Source organism: Monodon monoceros, unplaced genomic scaffold, assembly GCF_005190385.1.
Source record: "Monodon monoceros isolate NGI ecotype Baffin Bay Population unplaced genomic scaffold, NGI_Narwhal_1 Super_Scaffold_18, whole genome shotgun sequence".
NCBI classification, from domain to species: domain Eukaryota; kingdom Metazoa; phylum Chordata; class Mammalia; order Artiodactyla; family Monodontidae; genus Monodon; species Monodon monoceros.
This window is the reverse complement of record NW_021703774.1, coordinates 127,208,404-127,227,911: the sequence shown is the minus strand read 5'-3', so window position 1 is coordinate 127,227,911 and position 19,508 is coordinate 127,208,404. Positions and strand designations below refer to the sequence as shown.

The 19,508-nt window shown below is 35.3% G+C and overlaps 1 pseudogene; it reads right to left on the bottom strand.

The window, feature by feature from the left end:
* Positions 1–206: 206 nt before the first annotated feature.
* Positions 207–860, bottom strand: LOC114899993 (annotated as a pseudogene).
* Positions 861–19,508: the final 18,648 nt, after the last annotated feature.

The following is a 19,508-nucleotide window of genomic DNA, read 5'->3' as shown; positions in this document are numbered from 1 at the left end:
TGTAAAATGAAAAAAAACACATACCAATTGAATCAGGCAACAAATATCAATAAAGACTGTTCCCTGACCACCCACATGCTAAGTAGAGTAGGATAAAAATGAGGTGAGACACTCAAGGATATATAATACAAAATCATATATATTCAAGCAATAAGTTTTGTATGTTCACATTTTAATGGTGGGAGTATGGTTTATTAAGCTGTGGCTTAGTACAGGCGCTGGGGCTTGCCCATGGCACTCTTAATGTACAAAGTCCCACCATTCTGCCAATTTTTCTTGAGCAATGACACCAGGAAGCTGACAGCTAAGTGGATGTTGTACACAGCTCATCATCTGTCATCTTCACGTGGCCAACAGCCACTGCCAGACACAGCACCTTCTTCATCTGGAACTTGATCGTGGACTTCACTTCATCAACTTTGGCCACCATGTTCTCATTGTGGGTCAGCAAGGAAGGGAACTTGACAGCCTTATTCAGATCTGGGCCCAGATTCATGGGATCTGCTTGATCAGAAATTCTGAAGCCAAAAAGGAATCATACTTCTTGGCCAGGTTCTTGACCAGTTTCTTTTTCTTGTTGAGTTTCTTCAGATCCTCTATGTCCATGTGGTGGATATCCACAGCCTTGGCCTCATCACAATGCTGCTGGTCCCCCAGAACCCATATGGAGAACTTGGGGAGGGGAGTGGACTTAAGCCTGACAGTGCCCGAGAAGTGTTTGTCCTTCTGAGGGTCATAGCTCTTCAGGCTGATCTGAAGCTCTAGCGTCTCCAAAAACATCTGGCGCTTGCGCTGGTTACCGTGCAGGACTTCCCGCACTGCCTCTGTAAGAGGGTGTCTCGGGAGACTTTGCAGTTCATAGTGCCTCGTGCCACAATAACCGGAAAAGAGGGAGGGAGCAAACTTTTAAATGAAGCAACGTTACATCCTAAGAGGAAGCCAAAATATTAATTTTTAAATTCATTTGAGTAATTTTCCTTATGTGGATTTGCATTCTTATCTAGGGCTTCTCAATCAGTATTAATTAAAAATTGTAATAACTAATATTTATTGAGCACTTACATATCAGGCACTAACCTTAGCACTTTATATATATTATCTCATTTATTTCTAAAAATGCTCTTAAGTAAATAAATTACTTTCCCCACATTAATGGTGAGGAAACTGAGACTTCTGGTAATACAATGATCTAAGATATCCAAAATTAACCATCCAGTACAAAGACACAGAAATGCTAGAAAAAATAAAATAAACATTATTTTTAAAGTATGACTGAGAAGGAAGGAGGGGAGGGAGGAAAAACTCCATCCATCCTAGGTGCCCAAAATGAAGAGGTAAGGTAGGGTGGAGCTTTAATTGCCTTGGAGAAAACTTGGTCCCAGTAACCTAAAGGGTTACTGGGACCAATATTCATGCAATTTTTAATTTTAATATTAAAAATATTTAATATTCATGCAGGAAAAAAGAAATGAGGATTTGGGTGTGCATGAGGAGCTAAGAATCCTTAGATAAAGCCAAGACCCTCAAATGGCAGCTCTTTCTGGTAAGAGATGAACTAGAAAGGAAATATGTTTACCAGGACAAGGTGAGAAAGGAGCTTGTCTATCTCTTTTCAGCTTTAAGTTGGAGGAAAAACCCTTCCCCCTAAATTGGAAATTTCAGGCCTGTGCCTCTCATAAACTTGGGGATAAAATGAATATAATATGCATGATTTAGGAAGCCTCAAATTGAGAAGTTAACACAATGACTGAGCTATGATTGGTGATCTCTCTGAAGCAACTGTAGAAGCAAAAGCAAAAAAAGCCTCAGTAAAGGTAATCTCACAACAAAATATGTGAGAAAACAATCCACATTGAGCAAGAGTCCACATCCAAGAACTTGAAATAAAACAACATTATGAAAGAGAATATGGAAAAAGGAATAAAGCCATCAAAAAGAAGGTACTATGAAAAAGAATAAATTGATTAAGGAGGAAAATAAAACTATACAACTTTATTTTTTAAATGTTAGTACTTTCATAAATAAAAAATTAAACTCTTTAAAGTGAAAACTCAAGAAATGGGTTGAATGAAAGATTAAACCAGTTGAATAAAAGAATTAATGAACTGGAAGACAGATCTGAGGAATGAAGCACAAAAAGCTAAAAACTGGGAAAATGTAAAGAGACATGAAATATAAAATAAAAAACTCCAACATATCTCTGATGAGAGTTCCATAAGAAGGGAGAGGGTAGAATAGGAGAAAGGCAATATTCAAGAGATTATGGCTACTGAAATAGTGCAACCACTTTGGAAAACAGTTTGGCAATTCTTCAGAAAGTTAAACATAGTTACCATATGTCTGCACAAAAACTTGTACATGGATATCCATAGCAGTATTATTCACTATAGCCAAAAAGTGGAAACAACTCAAATGCCATCAACTGATGAATGAACAAAATGTGTTATATCCCTACATGGGAATATTATTTTTCCACAAAAAGGAATGAAGTTCTGATACATGTTATAACATGGATGAACATTTAAAACATTATGCAAAGTGAAAGAAGCCAGACACAAAATGCCACATATTATATGATTACAATTATAAGGAATGTCTAGAATAGGCACATAGACAAGTCCACAGGGACAAAAAGTAAATTATCAGATGCCAGGGCTGGAGAGAGAAAGGAATGGAGAGTGATTGCTAATGGACATGGGGTTTCATTTCCAGGCAATAAAAATGTTCTGGAATTAGAAAGTGATGATGGTTGCACAACTTTGTGAACATACTAAAAATCACTGAATTGTATATACATTTTAAAAGGGTGAATTTCATGGTATGTGAATTATATCTCAATTTTTTAATAACTTTAAAAATACAGTAGGGGCTCCCCTGGTGGCACAGTGGTTGAGAGTCCGCCTGCCGATGCAGGGGACACGGGTTCATGCCCCGGTCTGGGAAGATCCCACATACCACGGAGCGGCTGGGCCCGTGAGCCATGGCCACTGAGACTGCGCGTCTGGAGCCTGTTCTCCGCAAAGGGAGAGGCCACAACAGTGAGGGGCCTGCGTACCGCCAAAAAAAAAAAAAAAAAAAAAAATACAGTAGACAATATTTTTTCAGAATTGATGCACTCAAGACACAATGAGTCTCAAACAGGATAAGTGAAATTAAAGACACAATTAGCAGAGTGTAAGAAACCACAGAACACCAAAGATAAACAGAAATATCTTCAGAATAGCCAGAAAGAAACATAAGTTATTCACAAAGGAAAAATAACTAAGTTGAAAACAGACTTCTCAACAGCATAAAGAGAAGCCAGAAGAAATTGAATAATATATTCAAAAGGTCAAGGAAAAGTATCTGTGAATGCAGAATTCTATAATCAGCTAATTTATTATTTTTAAATGAGAACATAGTAGAGATATTATCATTAGACAAAGACTTTGACAATATATTTCAAATAAATCCTCATTTAAAGAATTATTTAATACATATTACAAAAAAGAAGAAAAATCAAACCCAAAACTTTAAGAGAAATTCAAAAAAACAATGAGGGACAAAGAAACTGGTAAATATGTGGGTAACAGTGAAGAGGAATTGATGATACAAAACAAAAATAATACTGCTAATTTACAATGAATGTGGAACAAAAAGTACATGACAATCACATGTGCAATGGAAGAGAATGACTAAAAGTGTTCTATGGTCCCTTTATTATTTGAAAGGGAGTTAGACATATTGATTAATATTGACATTATTAAGCCAAATATGCATGTTTAAAGTTTACATGTGTGTCAAAATGAGGAAAAATCAATCAACCAAAACCAACCCAGAACTAACATAGATGTTAGAATTATTAGATAAGAACATTAAAAGAGTTATTATAACTGCATTTCATATACTCAAAAGGCTAGAGAAAATGTTAAACATGTTAAGTAGAGACATTAAAGGTACTAAAAAAAACAAATCAAACTTCTAGAGATTAAAAACTGCAATATCTGAAATGAAAATTGTATTGGATGAGATTAACATCAGATTAGGCATTGCTGAAGAAATCACCAGTGAACTTGAAGACACAGCAACAGAAATTATCCAACAGTAAACACAGAAAAAATACTTGAAAGAAAGAGAGAGAGTGAGAGAGAGGGAAGGAAGGAAAGAAGGAAGGAAATAATATCAATAAGTTGTGTAACAACTTCAAGTGACCTAGTATATTTGTAACTGGAATTTCTAAAAAAAGGGAGAGATAGAAAAAATATTTGAAGAAATACTGGCTAAAAAATTTCCAGATTTGATGAAAACTATAAACCCACAAATCCAAGAGCTTCAACAAACCCTAAGCATATAAACTACACCGAGGCAGATTATAATAAATTACTCAAAATCAGTGATAAAGAGAAAATCTTAAAAGCAGCTAGAGAAAAAAGTCACATTACTTAGAGGATGAAGATAAAAATAACGGCAGATTTACTCATCAGAGCAAATGTAATCAAGAAGCCGGCAGAAAAACATCTATGAAGTACTGAAAGAAAAAACTATCGAACTACTATTCTATAAACAGGAAAAATATCTTTCAGAAATGAAGGTGAACATTCATAATAGCCAAAAGGTGGAAACAATCCAAATGTCCACCAATGGATGAATAAATAAACAAGATATAGTGTATCCATACAATGGAATATTACTCTGCCATTAAAAGAAATAAGGTACTGATACATGCTGCATTATAGATGAACCCTGAAAATATTATGCTAAGTGAAAAAAGCCAGTTACAAAAGACTACATGCTACATGATCCCATTCATATTAAAGTCTAGAATAAGGAAATCTATAGAGACAGAAAAGTGTTGTGGTTACTTAGGGCTTGGGGAGGGGGGAAACAGAGGGCTGGGGAGTGACAGCTAAGGAATACCAGTTTTGGTGAGTCCCTGGTAGTCTAGTGGTTAGGCTTCTGGGCTTTCACTGCCATGGCCCAGGTTCAGTCCCTGGTCAAGGAACTGAGATTCCACAAGCTGTGCAGTGCAGCCAAAAAAGGAAAAAAAAAAAAGAATATCAGGGCTCTTCAGGTGATGAAAATATTCTAAAATTGACTGTGGTAGTAGTTGCACATAATTGTGAAGATACTAAAAACTGTTGAACCGTACACTTTTTTTTTTTTTAAGATTTAATTTTATTTATTTTTGGCTGCATTGGGTCTTCATTGCTGTGTGCAGGTTTCTCTCTAGTTGCGGTGAGCAGGGGCTATTCTTCATTGTGGCGCATGGGCTTCTCATTGCAGTGGCTTCTCTTGTTGTGGAGCACAGGCTCTAGGTGCATGGGCTTCAGTAGTTGCAGCACGTGGGCTCAGTAGTTGTGGCTCGCAGGCTCTAGAGCACAGGCTCAGTAGTTGTGGCACACAGGCTTAGTTGCTCTGCAGCGTGTGGGATCTTCCCAGACCAAGGATTGAACCCATGTCCCCTGCATTGGCAGGCAGATTCTTAACCACTTTGCTACCAGGGAAGTCCTGAATTTACACTTTAAATGCGTGAATTATGTATGTGAATTATACCTCAAAAAAGCTATTTTTTAAAAATGAAGGTGAAATAAGGACTATTTCAAACATAGAAAATCTGAAAGAATTCATCACAAGCAGACTTGCACCACAAGAAATGTTAAAGAAATGTCCCTTAGAGAAAAGGAAAATCATACTAGATAGGAATATGGACCTACTCAACAGATAAATAAAGAGCATCAGAAATGATAACTATGTGAGTAAATATACTTTTTTTCTTATTTAAATCCCATTAAAATATAAATAAAAATAGTAACAATGTGGTATGGAGTGTATAACATGTAAAAGTGAAATGTATGACATCAGCACAAAGGCTGGGAGGGGAGCAATGGAAATATACTAATATAAGGTGCTTACACTAAATATGAGTGTAACTTGAAATAAACTGTTATAAATTAAAGATGAACACTATACATTCTAAATCAAACACTAAAATAAAGAGGAAATTATAACTAATAAGATAATAACAAAAATTTAATCATAAAAAACACCAATCCAAAAGAAGGCAGCAAAGGGGGAAAAGGAGAACAAAGAAAGATCAAACAAGTAGCAAGCTGGTAGATTTAAACCTAATCATTATAAATAATCACATTAAATGTAAATGGTATAAAAACTCCCAGTTAAAAGGTGTAGGTTAACAAATTGGGTAAAAAAGCAAACCCAACTATATGCTGCCTACAAAAAACCCACTTTGAATATAAAGATATAAACAGGTTAAAAGTACAAGAATAGGAAAAGTTATTCTATCCTAATAGTAGTGAAAAGCTGGGGGGGCTGGGACTTCCCTGGCTGTCCAGTGGCTAAGATTCCACACTTCCACTGCAGGAGGCATGGGTTCAATCTCTGGTTGGGGAACCAAGATCCTGCATGCCATGTGGCATGGCCATTAAAAAAAAAAAGCTGGAGGGCCTATACTAATATCAAAATAGATTTCAGAACAAAACTATTACCAGGGGTAAAGAAAATTATCTCATAAAGATAAAGGGGTCAATTCATTAAGAAGTTAGAAATCCTAAGTTTATGAACCTAATAACTAAGCATCAGAATATGTGAAGAAAAACCTGATTGAACTGCAAGAAGTAAATAAGTCTACAATCTTTATCAGAGATTTCAATATCCTTCTATCAAACTTGATAGAATAACTAGAAAGAAAATCAGCAAACATACAGAAGACTTGAAAAACACTATCAACCTATCTGATCTAATTAACATTTATAGAATGCTCCACCCAACAATAGCAGAATACACATTGTTTTCAAGTGTACATAGAACATTTACTATGATAGAGACCATATTCTCAGCAATAAATGTCTTCATATATTTAAAAATATTCAAGTCATACAAAGTAACCACAATGAGTTAAATTAGAAATCAGTAACGATAGGACATGTAGAAAATCTGCAACCACTGGGAGACTAAACTTCTAAATAACCCATGGGTCAAAGAAGACATCAAAAAAGAAATTAAAAAGTGTTTTCAACTATATAAAATTGAAAATACAGCATATCAAAATCTGTGGGATGCTGCTAAATCATACTCAAAGGAAAATTTATAGCACTAAAACATCTATATTAAAAAAGAAGAAAGATTTCAAACCAATGACTTCAGCTAGGAAAAAAAAAGAGCAAATTAAACCAAAAATAAGCCAAAAAGGAAGTAATAAGGATCTAAACAAATAAAAAACAATACAGAAAATCAATGAAACTAAAAGATGGTTCTTGGAGAAAATCAGTAAAATTGATAAACCTCTAGCCAGACTGATCAGGAAAATTTAAGTGTATAAAAGTGAATGAATTAGAAGGGTGCATACCAACCCAGATAAACCTCACAAATGTAATGCATAATGTACAGGGGAAAAGAGCAACTTGCAAAAGAATACATACAGTATGATTCTGCTTAAGTTCATAAACATGTAAAATGCGTGTGTGTTCGTGGGTGTTGTGTGTGTAATATACACAATAAAAGTATTTTTAAAAGAGCAATGTAAATACAGTTTTAAAAACTCAGGATTGTAATTATCTCTGGCAAAGATCGTAGGAGATGGTTCATTGAATGCTTCAATTGAGTTGTTGACATTTTTTTTTTAAACCTGTGTGTTGGCTATACAGTTGTTCATTTTATTGTCTTTTATGATGTATATGTACATTACATATATTCTTTTGTATATATAAAATATTTCACAATAAAAATTTCAATAAAATGTATAGGTAACCAGTAAAGGAGAACTGAATATATAACTTGCAAAGCAACAGCAAGGAAAGAAAAAGAATACAGAAAACTTAAGCAAAGCAATAGAGAGCAGAAAAAGATTGAGGCAAGGAGAAGGAACAAAGAAAAGCTTAGGTAACTATAAAGCAGGAAATGAGATGATGACAATAAATATCAAAAACTGCAATTAATATAAATCAACTAAATTTGCCAGTAAAAAAACAGAAATTCATATTGAATTAATAAAACAGAACTTTACATGTATATTTATAAGAGAAACACCTAAAACATAAGAAAATATCACAGAAAGGTTTAAAGTAAAGGAGTGGAAAAGTTATTCCACTCCAATTCTTACCAAAAGAAAGCTGATACAGATTATTAATATCAGTTAAGATAGACTTTAAAGCAAATATGCATAGGCACAAAAGAGAATCTCTACATAACAACAAAAAGATAAATTCACCAGGTAGCTCTAACAATTCTGAATTTATACGCACCTAAAAACATGGCCTTAAAATACAGAAAGTAAAAATGCAGAGAAGTACTGCCAACCCTACCATTATGATATTAAATTCTAACTCACTTCTCCCAGCAATGATACAGGTGTGTGTAGCTATAGACATTCTGAACAACACAATTTATATGCTTGAGCTAGTGATACAACTCTGAATTCAATTGTTACAGAAAACACTTTCTTTTCAAGCACATATGGAACATTTAAAAATAAATAAATACCAGATACTGGACTACAAAGCAAATTCTAATAAATACCCAAGAATCTGATGCTACTGAGATGAAGAAACTGAAATTTCACAGAGTTTAAGTAATTTTCTCCAGAACATACACTTAGTTAGGTAGTGCATGGTTGACTCCATGGTCTCTAACCACTATATTATACCATCTCTATTAAATGTTTAACTAAAAATTTTATGCCCCATAATATAGTACATTTATTTTTTCTACATTATCTCTGACACACTTGTCTCTGTATAGGCATTCCTAATAACAGAAGCATTCTATTTTACTAGGAAGCTGTAATTTAAAATATGGGTAATTTTAATGGGTTGTGTAAGCATGCTAGACAGAAAAAACCATATCAACAAACAAGTCAGAGAAGTAGAATTATGGGAAGGTAGATCGGGGCCATATTGATAACAGTTTATTCACTGGTAGAGTATAAAAGGTTATTAGGGAAGTGTCATGTTTTAGAAAATATATATGATTCACATAAGAAATAAAGATCCTTTCAAAATACTACTTGTAAACTACATCATTATATTTAAATTGACTTTCATTTGTTTTTGAGATATTTATCTCAAGAACTAGCATGGCAGTGTAGAGATAAATACATATATATATATGTAAACATTGGTCAAAGTATTTCTTTTTGTTGGCTCTTAGATTTGGCCTCAGAATCTTTCTCAACATAATTCTCCTACCAGCTGTGATCAACTGATGAAACTTTTTGCAGGGCCTGGTACTGTAACAGAGAGCAAGATTAGGAATTAATGTCCAGCACCAGCTCTATCACCTACTTAGCTGTGTGATCATAAACAAGGTACTTGGTACCCCTAAGCCTTGGTTATAAAATGGGACTGATGATATTTGCCTTACAGGATTATATAAAATAATGTAATCAGTACCTAGCCCAAATAGTCATTTAATAAATGTTAGTCTCTCTTTTTTCTATATTGCTATTGAAGCTAGTACACAGTATGGGCCCAGCATATTCATAATATTATCTTCCATAACTATAAATAAACCCCAATTTAAAGAACTCATGGAGGGACTTCCCTGGTGGCACAGTGGTTAAGACTCCACACTCCCAATGCAGGGGCCTGGGTTCGATCCCTGGTCCGGGAACTAGATCCCACATGCATGCCACAACTAAGAGTTCACATGCCACAACTAAGGAGCCTGCCTGCCACAACTAAGACACAATGCAACCAAATAAATAAATTAAATAAATAAATAAAACAAAGAACTCATGGCATGCAGATGTCTTAGGAGCATAGCCTAACAAGCATACATCTTCTTCAAGTCTCCGTTCAAATGTCACTTTAAGGCCTACCATGACAACCCTGTTTAAAGTTGTACCAGTGTCCTACCCCGAGCACTCCTAATTCCTTTACCCTGTTCCTCTTCTCCTTAACACTTATTTCTTTCTAAGGTAATATATCAATGGTGTTATCTTTTATTGTCTTGATAGAAAGTTAAGCTCCACTAGAGCAAGCATCCGTATCTGCTTCACTGATGTACCCTCAGCACATAGAACAGTGCCTGCCCTATGACAAGTGCTCTTTAAAGATTTTTTGAATTATTACTCTCAAAGCATAATACACATTTAGGATGAAGTTTACCATTAACAATAGTGAATATAAATCCATAGTTCAAAAATTCTTTCTTGATAAAAAGTTCTTTGGCCAATTTCTTGTCAGCTCCAATTAGACTACCAATGTATTGCTTTTATTTTGTAATGTGTTGGAGAAGAGCTCTAATTAGATCATAATTATTTTTATCTTGTAATGTGGCTGAGAAAGACCACTACTAGGAGAGGAGAAAAGTCGGTACTACAATTTTATCATTAGTAATATCTTCAAAGTTTCTTTGCAGGAATCTTTTCATGCTTAAATTATATGTACAATTTGTCAGGTTGTTTTTTTTTAAGATGTTGGGGGTAGAAGTTGATTAATTAATGTATTTATTTTGCTGTGTTGGGTCTTCGTTTCTGTGCGAGGGCTTTCTCTAGTTGTGGCAAGCGGGGGCCACTCTTCATTGCAATCCACGGGCCTCTCACTATCACAGCCTCTCTTGTTGCGGAGCACAGGCTCCAGACGCGCAGGCTCAGTAGTTGTGGCTCATGGGCCTAGTTGCTCCACGGCATGCGGGATCTTCCCAGACCAGGGCTCGAACCCGCGTCCCCTGCATTAGCAGGCAGACTCTCAACCACTGCGAAACCAGGGAAGCCCTGTCAGGTTATTTTAATTTAAATACATAATATCATCTATAAATTAACTTAACCCAACAAATGCTAACTGCAATAACGTCACAGTAAACTGGAAGCAAAACAAAGTCCCCAGAAACCCTCTGTATTGTACAATTCCTACTCTCATCTCTCAGAATCCTTCATCTCCCTTGGTTACACCTTCCTCCACTTAGGAGACTACTATTTTAAATAACCAAAGCAAAAGAAAGAATAAATTATATACTGCCCTTAATGTTGAGAAAAATAGCAAATCTGGGTACCTACCCCACTCTACATCACAGAATATTATTAGATTTTTATGACAAAGTAAAGGTTAATTGCATGAATATCCTGTTTAGTCCTGGTGGCAGGCTGGGGGGTGGGTGGTGAGTTGCATTCCTGAGATAGGTGTGCAAACTAAATCGGCCTATATGTAGTTGTTTTAGCATAGCCCCTGTGGAGATGCTTTGTAAGTCAACAATTGTTCTCTTCAAATCCCCTGAAGTCACTACATCCCTTAAGTAACAGGTATCCTCTGCTACCTCTCCTACAACTATCTATCAATCCTGCGAGACCTCAGTGATGTTTATAATGCCCTTCATAACGTCAAAGAGCTCCACCAATCCTTAAAGGCCTCTGGCTGTTCCTTACTCTCTTACCTCCACCCTTCACTTGAAGACAACCTCAAGCTGCCTTAAAAATGCATTTTAATACCCAGTATGATACCCTTCCTTTGAGACTTTGTAACAAAATACTATTCATGTATATCTTTTGTCAGCCAAGACAGATTTGCCCGAACACAGGATAAGCAGCAGAGGGAGACCTCAGCAGAGTACACCCGTTTCAAAACACTCGACTCAGGACAGCAGGATAAAGAGCTCTGAGAACAAGAATCGATGACCAGGGTTCAGATATCCCGAGAGTTCAATAGCCAAGAGTGCATAACAGCTCACAGAATTTGGGGGTGAGGAGTTCTACTTAAATTCCAGTAAGATGCATTATATTCATATGGATAATATTTCAGACACAGAGAAGAGCAGCGTTACGTACAGCTGCTCTCTTTCCAGATGAGTGTTGTCCCTCTGAGAGTTAACATTGGGAGGTTATATGTTTATTTTCAAATGCTCAAAACGTTTTTAGAATCCTGTTTGAAAAGGCCTTTGCAGACTAAAGCACGTTCTTTTGATCGTCCTTAAGGGTAAGAAGCTGTCATTATTTGAAGCTGGCTCTTATTTTAGACAATAGCCTCCAAGAGAAAGTTGTAGAAAAGTGGATAATCAAGCCAATACTAATTAGGGGTCAAAAGTTAGATGTGAATGTAAAATGATGGGACTGATTTTCTTCTGACGGTTAACTATAACATTAACTTTGTAACAATACTTCATAATTATTTTGGAGTACTTTACAGAAGAGAACTTGGAAATGATACATGGTATCACAAAGAAAACGTAGAGGGGGAAGAAAAAAAAACAAAGCATTTAAATTATAATATTCATTATTTACAATAATCAAAAAACATTACCAATAGCTCTTAATTATCAGCTATTGTACCCGTTTTAAGGATTTATTTGGCCCAAAATAATAAGCAAGATTTAAAATATGTATATACACAGACTCATACATACACATATATATAGGATAAGGAAAGTTTTGTTATAACGTAGAGAAATATGTTTAAAAGTGTGAAAACATTTATATAATTGGTATCGTTAATGTTGTATCTTAAAGCTGGCCTTGAGTACTTACGTAAAATTATGCACCATACAAAGCTAACCCTTTTCTTGATATGCCATCTCCAAGAAAGCCTATTTTCTCATTCTCATAACATCAGTCCACTTTCAACCCGGTTTAATATTAAAACTTTGGTATAAAAGACAAAAGAGAGGTATTTTCAATATACATTTTTTTAAACCTTTCTAAATATTTTACATACTAGAACATAACCTCTAGAAACCCTGATTTGGGATTAGGGTTTACTTATAAATTAACATGTAAAAGTTAAGGTTTCATTCAAAATATTTTCTTTGAAAAATATATTATAAATCATTAAATAATATATAAGTCAAATATATAGTTGACGGTATTGCTCTGATTTTGAAAGGTTAAAATGTATTGAGAGTTTTTTTTAATTCTCTAGGAAATAGCTTTATTAATTAACTAAAAGTCTTAGTTTCCTTTTGTCTTCTTAGTATTTAAAATCAGAATTGCTTCAAATTAAGATCAGAAAGAATAATCTCCTTCAAGTAGTAATCATAATTATTTAAATATATTAAGCTGGAGAGAATTGGGAGGTTGATAGATATAATAAATGTTTCACCACAGTGTATTTTACCATTCTTCAATTTTAGATTTTTCTTCAACATATATTATACAGTGACGGCATTCAGAATAAAATATAACAAGGTTGCACCTTAGTTTTCAAGAAACCCCTCTTTTCTAAGAAATCCTTCTGTACAGCATCTTCAGCCTTATTCCAAATATTTTTTATGCTTTGACTGTAATTGATACAAGTGCATCCTGAAGCTACTGTGAATGCCGCTTTTTAAACGGGTGCTGGGTTTAGTGTTTCACTTCCACATTTTATCAAAGGACACCACCCGCACCCTCCCCACCCAGTTAGTCAGGACAGCCCTATAAAATGCCTTCTGAATTGACCACACTTAGCTGCAAATTTAAATATCTCTAGTCTTCTTTTAACTTCCTAACTGAGATATCTTATTCAAAATAAAGAAGAGAGAATTTCAAATTACCCCATGGTTCTATACAAAGCCTTCTGCCTAGAAGTTTAAACAATGTCATTTTGCATCATAGTGCTTTCTTAATTGTTGTTTTCATTGATGTAATTTATGCAGTATCTTTCTTCTGAGCTTCTTCATCACCGTTCATAGTCATCTCTGCCTTCATAGGAAGGGGGTAGAAGGAACAGAATCATCATTTTCCATTTTACAGACAAAGAAACAGATCCCACATCAAGATAGCAATAGAACAAGATTGGATTCTTCATCTCCCCATCCAATGCTCTTTTAAAACTGCCTCTCTAACTCTTTAGGCCTCCATATAATTTGTTAATAAATTTAAGCAGCTGAGAAAGTCAAGACAAACGAGCCCTGGCTGGATCTACAGATAATTTCCTGCAGAGGGCTATGAACTTCAATCCTACTGCATAACACTTTCTAACTATTTTAGTCCTGGATGCCTCCCAAGGGCCTGGTGACAATCATATCAAATTGAGGATCCGCAGTGTACTAAGGATCACGCTAAACACACAGGCACTCATTTACACTTGGAACTTTTAACAGGATTTTTTGCCCTTAACTTCCTAATGTTTAAATCTCACTTATCCTTTCAAAACAGGGAGCAAATGCTACCTCCTTCAGGAAGTCTCTCTCTTAATCCCCCTCACTCCTCCCCCTGAATCCCCCAGAGCTAAAAGAAATCTCTTTTCTGAACTCCCAGGAGTACTTTACTGGTATCTTTTCGCCCACTTAACACATTCTCCTTTATAATATTTTATGTATCTTAACTCTGCTGCTACTCTGCAAGTTCGTTAGGTTAGGATCCATATCTGAGTCACTTAGTACAACTTCAACACACGCTTTCTAAAAGCCAATCAGTGTATTATGGGATAGAGAGTAGAGAAATTAAAATAAAATGCTGGGCATTTCCAAAAGGAAAATTACCAAAGAAAACACATGCACTCTTGAAAAGGGTGTTAGAAGGCTGGATAATAGTAAAGGGATACACAGTAGTTAAGGTAATACATGCTAATTAATTAGATCTTGAAATTTCATTTGATGCAATCCAAGTATTCCAACTAAGAACCTCTCATTATGTTACTGTTAACAGGACTGATCTGAGAATGGCTATCCCTTTTTGTATGTGTAACAAAATCCAAACTCCTTTCCATGGCCTATAAGACCCTGTATGATCTGGCCCTGGCCAACTTCTCCAGCTGCATTTCCTGTCCCTCTTCCACAAAAAGCTCCTGTCTAAATAGCCAAACTTTTTTTTGCCTCAGGGCTTTTGCCATTTGGGTCATTCTGCCACCTGGAACACAGTGCTCACCCCCCCTTCCCTCCTCATCACCCACCAGCTACCCCAAAACTCTTACATAGACTGGTTCCTCATCCTTCGGATCTTAGCTTAAAAGACCAACCAGGCAACTCTATCTTAAAATGTCACCACAGGGTTTCCCAGCTACTATTTTCTATCATAACACTTTGTTTCCTCCTTCATCACAATTTATACATTTTTGTTTCTGAACTTGTCTATATTATCTGTCTGCTCTATCAGATCCTATGGTCATGAGAGCAGGAACCAACTGTAGCTAGTATGGTTACCACTATATACATAATACCTGTTATAAAGTAGGTTCTCAACTCATTTGCTTGAATGAATGAATGAATGAACGAACAAATAAAATGCCAAATACATGCCAAATATACAGTTTCGAACTGAATTGTATAAGGTGACTTCAGTGTCTAAATAACCTTCAAGCTCAAATACTATAATGATTAAAACACTAGACCTGGGTTCAAATTCCATTTTTAACTGCTTACTAGCTGTGTCACCTTGAGTAATTTCCTTAGGCCCTCTAAACCTCAATTTCTTCAAAAAAGGGACTAAAAATAGTATTTACTTCTCTGAATTGTGAGAACTGAATGACAAAATTCCTCCCTCCCTACTTAGCTATTAAGTATTCAATAAAAGGTTGATATTATTTATATTAGAATTTCTTGTCTCCCATTGGTTGGTTGTTTCTCATTTGTTTCACTTAAAGCAACAATTTTACATTAATGAGGTTATATTTAAAATGTGATCTTGGCTCAAGGGTTTCTAGAAACAATTTTACACCAAAGAGGTTATTTTTTGAGTTTTTGAGTTTTTTATCTTGTTTTGTAAACAGCTTTATTAATGTACAATTGGCATGCCATAAACTGCACTGAAGTTATTTTTTAAATGTGATCTTGGCACAAAGTGTCTTCTAGAAAACACATGATAAGGAACGCTAACAAACAACGTTGTGTATAACTTTCCACGCTATATGAAGACAGGTATGTCAAGGCCGGAGAAACCTTTAGGAAACACCATGTTGAGATTCATTAAACAAATATTTACTGGGCACCAGCTGTGCCAGGCAGTGTGCTAGGAGTCAGGGATATATCCATGAATAAAATGGACAAAACTCCCTGCCTTCCTGAAGTTGACATTCTAATATTATTTGCTGTAATGCAAAAGGATATTAGAAAATTTGTAAATTTTTTCAAAGGAATTCTTTTAAATAGCCATACACTATGCTTAAAAAAGCAAGTCTGTAGATCCATCTGTCACATGAATTGAGTACATCTAAAATAAAAGACCAACTCTACAACAGGCTTAAAGTGTACCCAGCAAGGATCCAATAGTCATAACCCAAGTTACAGCTGTTTCATTCTGTTAACAGGTTATTCTATGAGATAGTTCCTAGCTACAACTTCTTCCACTCCTGAAGCTAGCAATGATAAAAACTGTCTTTCCATCTTTCAACCTGTAAGATCCCAGGTCTGAATACAATGTAAGGAAGAAATAAATGCTATAATATGAAGGAAAACATGAGAGGGAGAGGACTCAAATAAAATTAGAAATGAAAAAGGAGAAGTTTTACCAGGCACTGCAGAAATACAAAGCATCATGAGAGACTGCTACAAGCAACTCTATGCCCATAAAATGGACAACCTGGAAGAAATGGACAAATTCTTAGAAAGGTATAAACTTCCAAGACTGAACCAGGAAGAAATAGAAAATAAGAACAGACCAATCACAAGTAATGAAATTGAAACTGTGATTAAAAATCTTCCAACAAACAAAAGTCCAGGACCAGATGGCTTCACAGGTGAAATCTATTAAACATTTAGAGAAGAGCTAACACCCATCCTTCTCAAACTCTTCCAAAAATTTGAAGAGGAAGGAACACTCTGAAACTCATTCTATGAGGCCACCATTACCCTGATTCCAAAACCAGACAAAGGTACTACAAAAAGAGAAAATTACAGAGCAATATCACTGATGAACATAGATGCAAAAATCCTCAACAAAATACGAGCAAACAGAATCCAACAACACATTAAAAGGATCATACACCATGATCAAGTGGGATTTATCCATGGGATGCAAGGATTCTTCAATGTATGCAAATCAATCAACGTGATACACCATATTAACAAATTGAAGGAGAAAAACCATATGGTCATCTCAACAGATGCAGAAAAAGCTTTTGACAGAATTCAACGCCCATTTATAATAAAAACTCTCCAGAAAGTGGGCGTAGAGGGAACCTACCTCAACATAATAAAGGCCATATATGACAAACCCACAGCAAACATTATTCTCAATGGTGAAAAACTGAAAGCATTTCCTCTAAGATCAGGAACAAGACAAGGATGTCCACTCTCGCCACTATTATTCAACATAGTTTTGGAAGTCCTAGCCATGGCAACCAGAGAAGAAAAAGAAATAAAAGGAATACAAATTGGAAAAGAAGAAGTAAAACTGTCACTGTTTGCATATGACAGTATACTATACATAGATTATCCTAAAGATGCCACCAGAAAATTATTAGAGCTAATCAATGAATTTGGTAAAGTTGCAGGATACAAAATTAATGCACAGAAATCTCTTGCATTCCTATACACTAACAACAAAAGATCAGAAAGAGAAATTAAGGAAACAATCCCATTCACCACTGCAACAAAAAGAATAAAATACCTAGGAATAAACCTACCTAAGGAGGTAAAAGACCTGTACTCAGAAATCTATAAGACACTGATGAAAGAAATCAAAGATCACACAAACAGATGGAGAGCTATACCACATTCTTGGATTGGAAGAATCAATACTGTGAAAATGACTATACTACCCAAAGCAATCTACAGATTCTGTGCAATCCCTATCAAATTACCAATGGCATTTTTTACAGAACTAGAACAAAATATCTTATAATTTGTATGGAAACACAAAAGACCCCGAACAGCCAAAGAAATCTTGAGGGAAAAAAATGGAGCTGGAGGAATCAGGCTCCTGGACTTCAGACTATACTGCAAAGCTACAGTAATCAAGACAATATGGTACTGGCACAAAAACAGAAATACAGGTCAATGGAACAGGATAGAAAGTCCAGAAGTAAACCCAGGCACCTATGGTCAACTAGTCTATGACAAAGGAGGCAAGGATATACAATGGAGAAAATTCAATAAGTGGTGCGGGGAAAAGTGGACAGCTACATGTAAAAGAATGAAATTAAAACACTCCCTAACACCATACACAAAAATAAACTCAAAATAGATTAAAGACCTAAATGTAAGACCAGAAACTCTTAGAGGAAAACACAGGAAGAACACTCTTTGACATAAATCACAGCAAGATATTTTTTTGATCCACCTCCTAGAGTAATGGAAATAAAAACAAAAATAAACAAATGGGACCTAATGAAACTTAAAAGCTTTTGCACAGCAAAGGAAACCATAAGCAAGACAAGACAACCCTCAGAATGGGAAAAAATATTTGCAAATGAATAATTGGACAAAGGATTAATCTCCAAAATATATAAACAACTCATGCAGCTCAATATTAAAAAAAAAAACCCAATCCAAAAATGGGCAGAAGACCTAAATAGACATTTCTCTAAAGAAGACATACAGATGTCCAAGAGGCACATGAAAAGCTGCTCAACATCACTAATTATTAGAGAAATGCAAATCAAAACTACACCAATCAGAATGGTCATCATGAGAAAATCTACAAACAACAAATGCTGGAGAGGGTGTGGAGGAAAGGGAACCCTCTTGCACTGTTGGTGGGAATGTAAGTTGATACAGCCACTATGGAGAACAGTATGGAGGTTCCTTAAAAAACTAAAAATAGAATTACCATATGACCCAGCAATCGCACTACTGGGCATATACCCAGAGAAAACCATAATTCAAAAAGAGTTATGTACCACAATGTTCATTGCAGCACTATATACAATAGCCAGGTCATGGAAGCAACCTAAATGCCCACTGACAGACAAATGGATAAAGAAGATGTGGTACATATATACACAATGGAATATTACTCAGCCATAAAAAGGAACGAAACTGGGTCATTTGTAGAGATGTGGATGGACCTAGAGACTGTCAGAGAGTGAAGTAAGTCAGAAAGAGAAAAACAAATATCGTCTATTAACGCATATATATGGAATCTAGAAAAATGGTATAAATGAACCTGTTTGTAAGGCAGAAATAGAGACACAGATGTAGAGAACAAATGTATGGACACCAAGAAAAGTAAAAAAAACAAAATAAAACAAAGAATGTGCTTCTTCAATTCAATTACTTCTCTAGAGTCTAGATAGTGTTTTATCAAACTCCTGGTTGCAACTCATTAGTGGGCCATGAAATCAATTTTGTGGGTTATATCAACATCTTTTTTCCCAGAATAGGAAAAAAAAAATCGTAGTACAATACACATAGTGTTAATTTCATTCTATGAAACGTGTGTTTCATGTATGTATATGAATCTAGTTACATGTATTTATATATGAGGTATGTATTTCTTACCATGAGTCAAAGATAAAAATACCAAGGAATCTTCATATGTTGGGGAGGAGTAAGGGGAGGGGTCACTTGTAGGTGCAAAAGTGAGAGAAGAAGCTGAATTTTATAAAACAAAGAAAGTTCAATACTAAAACTTCTCCAAAATGGTAATCAGCTTATAGATTTTTGTTTTAATCATTTAAGGGGAGAGTGAGGAGCATTATGATGAGAATGCACTCACTTCTAAT